Here is a 5,224-nt window from a genome sequence, read left to right as displayed (position 1 = left end):
GAGCATGCAGACACATGGTTGACAGGGAGGTGGGAGCTTATGGAAATCCTTTTCTAACTGCTGTCCCTTCCGCAGTGAAATAGGATATAAAAGCATTGGTTGAGACCGAGCATGCACATGGAGAGGTGAGGGCTTGAGGAGGACAGGACAGGTAGACAGTCATGCAGAAGAGTTCGAGAGTCCCGGACCATCACTAATGACAGGGTGCTGGGCAGCAGAAGGGTGAATACAAGGCTGACCGCTTGTGACTGTCACACGATAGTACCACTTGTAACTCTATTTTCATCTCTCTTTCTGTAGTCCTGTTTCTTCATCCCTTTTGCGCAGAAGAGAAATAGAAATTTGTGGCTACCTTCTTCATTCAAACTTAGAAATACTCCTTCCCAGTAGTAAATTAGTCATTTAATAGCACTGTGACTTTGGGTTTAATAAATTTTCACCTGTTTCTTCTCTTAGAAAATACACAAAATTTTATATATGACACTGTTGGAAAGTTAAAAAGAAATTACTTTCTGTTAAAGAGCTTTGGTTTACTCTCAAATGCCATGCTGATATGAATCTTTTTCTTATGCTTTCATCTAGCATTTATGTCATAACATGTCTATAATATTGATACAGATTGACTTCTTAATACTTTTGCCTTTATCATAATGTTGTGGATAAGCTCAACCTCCTTTTTTTTTTTTTTCTTTTTGTAGAGAAGGTGGTGAAGGTTTTCAGATAGCTTGAGTGATTTACCAAAGTCACTCAGTCCATTCTAGCTTCTGTGGAAACTCAGGGCAGCTCATTTACATTTTAGAGACCATGGTCACAGAACAAGAACAGATATATTTAAGTAAGAAGAAAGAAAATTGACATTCAGAACCTTAACATCATTCCCCAGTGTTTCTGTGACAATTTAAATCTAATAACTTTTGAAGATTCTAGAGTTCAGAGACCTCTGCTTGAAAACCTGTCAGCAGCAAGACCTAAAGATAGCGATTTTTAGGGCACTCAGAGGTGCCACACAGGGTAGCAAAGAGAAAGAAAGAGTTGCACAAAGGGGAATCAACTCCAAATAATATGAGTGTTTTTTTTTTTTTTTTGATCCATGTAAGTAATTGCAGACTAGTAAAGGAAGATATTGCGTCTTTCTTTAGAAGATGAGACAGGGAAAGGGGGCTGTGATTAGAGGCACTTCTTCAAACCTTGAGTCTCATGTTTAAGTAAGCACCACACATTTTAATTATCATCACTGTTACCATTCATCAGCACGCTGCATTGTAATAAGAGGTAATAGGATGCATTGTCCCCTTCTTACATTAAACGTGTCAAGTACCATAAATAGGACAATTGACATAATTGCTATAAATCCCAGGGTGTGTATGTGGGTGGGTGCTAGTGGGGAAAATGATCACCTCATCCTCACACAATATTCCAGGATAAATTTACATAATTGGGTCTAAAAATGGTATGTCACCATTAAATGTACTCACAGTTCCTGCCTCTGGCTCAGCACCATTCTCATCCCTTGTTACTGAGGAGGAGGGGTTGCTAAATTTTTCATTATACTCTCATAAGGCCTCCCTTTTATTCTGTAGGTCTGTTGGAGACACAAAATAGGGCTGTTATTGTTGGAAATGAGCTTATTAGTTTGTTAAAGTAACTTAAGTTAATTATCTCTGGATGAGTAAGGAGAAAAGATTTTATATTTTCATGAGAAATACCCAAATTGAAATCAAATAAGCTCATCTAAAATATGTATATTTAAGAACATGTCTTGACATGCTGAAGGAATTAAGGCCAGAATCAGCCATCTGACAGGGATTTCAGACACAGCTTATCTAGAAGAAACATTCCTAACTTGTCATACTATCTTAACTTCTTTTAGAAAAATCACCCCAAACAACCATCATGTGAGATATAAGTAGTAGAAGTATTACCTTTCTCTCTCCTTTCCAAGATGGAAAAAGAAGGTGGAATTTTTGAAATTTTCATAATGGAGAGGGATAACTGAAGCCATTGAGAGCTGAGAGCCCTAGTAAATTCCTGGAGTCAATTCTATTATCCCATAAAGGCAATCTGAACAGACCCTTCTAATCTACAAAACGGGAGAGAATAGTCATAGCCATTCGTAATTCATGTTCTACCTTTCACCAAAGAATTTCACCCTTTATCCTTTCCGTAATATTAATACCACAGCTATCTTCCCATGAAAATTATGTTAATAGCCCGTTAGGCTGAGCTTTATCCTACCTTTCGTTTTCTCTTATAGAGCGTTTCCTAAAGTACACTGTTTTGAATACGTTTGGAGCCCACAGTCTTATTCTTGTGTTCAATTTAATTCATTTTTTTCATAAAACATTTAGAGTGATTCTCTTAAAGTTTAAAGAAATCCTGCTGTTCCCCTGTTATTAAACTTTTATGTCTTACCATTTCAATTAGGATAAAATCCAAACTTGGTAGCATGTTTTAGAAGTCTCAAACTGATTTGACTCCTGTATAGTGTACCAATCTCAGTGCTCATCTCCTTTCCCATCCTACCCCTTACCCTAGACTCCTTCCTCCCACATTCCTACTTAATGTTTTAGGAGCAACACTCATCTCACACGCTAGTAAAGTAATGCTCAAAATTCTCCAAGCCAGGCTTCAGCAATATGTGAACCGTGAACTTTCTGATGTTCAAGCTGGTTTTAGAAAAGGCAGAGGAACCAGAGATCAAATTGCCAACATCTGCTGGATCATGGAAAAAGCAAGAGAGTTCCAGAAAAACATCTATTTCTGCTTTATTGAATATGTCAAAGCCTTTGACTGTGTGGATCACAATCAACTGTGGAAAATTCTGAAAGAGATGGGAATACCAGACCACCTGATTTGCCTCTTGAGAAACCTATATGCAGGTCAGGAAGCAACAGTTAGAACTGGACATGGAATAACAGACTGGTTCCAAATAGGAAAAGGAGTACGTCAAGGCTGTATATTGTCACCCTGCTTATTTAACTTCTATGCAGAGTACATAATAAGAAATGCTGGGCTGGAAGAAGCACAAACTGGAATCAAGATTGCCGGGAGAAATATCAATAACCTCAGATATCCAGATGACACCACCCTTATAGCAGAAGGTGAAGAGGAACTAAAAAGTCTCTTGATGAAAGTGAAAGAGGAGAGTGAAAAAGTTGGCTTAAAGCTCAACATTCAGAAAACGAAGATCATGGCATCTGGTCCCATTAGTTCATGGGAAATAGATGGGGAAACAGTGGAAACAGTGTCAGACTTTATTTTGGGGGGGCTCCAAAATCACTGCAGATGGTGATTGCAGCCATGAAATTAAAAGGCACTTACTCCTTGGAAGGAAAGTTATGACCAACCTAGATAGCATATTGAAAAGCAGAAACATTACTTTGCCAACAAAGGTCCATCTAGTCAAGGCTATGGTTTTTCCAGTGGTCATATATGGATGTGAAAGTTGGACTGTGAAGAAAGCTGAGCACTGAAGAATTGATGTTTTTGAACTGTGGTGTTGAATAAGACTCTTGAGAGTCCCTTGGACTGCAATGAGATCCAACCAGTCCATTTTGAAGGAGATCAGTCCTGGGTGTTCTTTGGAAGGAATGACGCTAAAGCTGAAACTCCAGTACTTTGGCAACCTCATGCGAAGAGTTGACTCATTGGAAAAGACCCTGATGCTGGGAGGGATTGGAGGCAGGAGGAGAAGGGGACAACAGAGGATGAGATGACTGGATGGCATCACCGACTCACGGACATGAGTTTGGGTGAACTCTGGGAGTTGGTGATGAACAGGGAGGCCTGGCATACTGCGATTAATGGGGTTGCAAAGATTTGGACAAGATTGAGTACTGAACTGAACTCAACTGAATTATAGGGTTGGTCAAAAAGTTTATTCTAGTTTTTCTATAACATCTTATGAAAAAATCCAAATGAATTTTTAGGCCAACTCAATACATATAAAACTGAATCAATTTGCTGAAATGAACACAACAGTGTAAATTAACTATACTACAATATTAAAAAACAATGAGTGGTTTCCCATTGAACACTAAAGAAAAGTCCTAATTCCTTACCAAATTTCTCAAAATAGTATAAAAACTGGACACTATCTACTTTCTGGCTTTCACATCTAGTATTGGAAATGGCTAGGTACTTCTCATCACTTAGGACTAAATTTAATTGTCACCTCCTCACCTCTGTAGGGCAAGGACTGACTTATTAAAGGCTGTATACTGATGGTCTAGTTCAATGCTTGAAAGTGAAGTGAAAGCGAAGTTGCTCAGTTGTGCCCGACTCTTTGCGACCCCATGGACAGTAGCCTGCACCAAGCTCCTCCGTCCACGGGATTTTCAAGGCAAGAGTACTGGAGTGGGTTGCCATTTCCTTCTCCAGGGAATCTTCCCAACCCAGGGATCGAACCTAGGTCTCTCGTATTGTAGACAGACGCTTTGCCATCTGGGCCACCAGGGAAGTCCAGTTCAATGGTTGATACAGAGTAAATGCTAAGACAGTATTCACTGAATGAATGAATAGTGAACATTGCACATACGATAATTGTTTGTTTAATTTGTTTTCCACATATACTGTTTGGGTCTAGACTCACAGTAGACTAAATACTGTCTTGACACTACTTGACAAATTGTGAACTTTTACCATTTATTGACTAACTCAAGTGAAAGGAAAATGAGAAAAGGAAAGATATACCAATCTGAATGCAAAGTTCCAAAGAATAGCAAGGAGAGATTAAAAAAAAAGGTTTCTTAAGTGATCAATGCAAAGAAATAGAGGAAAATATTAGAAAGGGAAAGACCAGAGACCTCTTCAAGAAAGTTGGAGATGCTGAGGGAATATTTCATGCAAAGATGGGCATAATAAAGGACAGAAACGGTATGGATCTAACAGAAGTAGAAGATATTAAGAAGAAGTGGGAAGAATATACAGAAGAACTATTCAAAAATCATGACCCAGATAACCATGATGATGTGATAACTCACCCAGAATCAGACATCCTGGAGTGCAAAATCAAGTGTGCCTTGGGAAGCATCGCTATGAATGAAGCTAGGGGAGGTGATGGAATTCCAGCTGAACTATTTCAGATCCTAAAAGATGATGCTATTAAAGTGCTGTGCTCGATATGCCAGGGAATTTGGAAAACAGTGGCCATAGGATTGGCAAATCCCAAAGAAAGGCAATGCCAAAGAATGTTTACTACTACTACGAAATTGTACTCATCTCA

This window comes from Ovis aries, chromosome 2 (assembly GCF_016772045.2).
Source record: "Ovis aries strain OAR_USU_Benz2616 breed Rambouillet chromosome 2, ARS-UI_Ramb_v3.0, whole genome shotgun sequence".
In the NCBI taxonomy this organism is placed as follows: domain Eukaryota; kingdom Metazoa; phylum Chordata; class Mammalia; order Artiodactyla; family Bovidae; genus Ovis; species Ovis aries.
Note: the sequence above shows the minus strand (reverse complement) of the source record.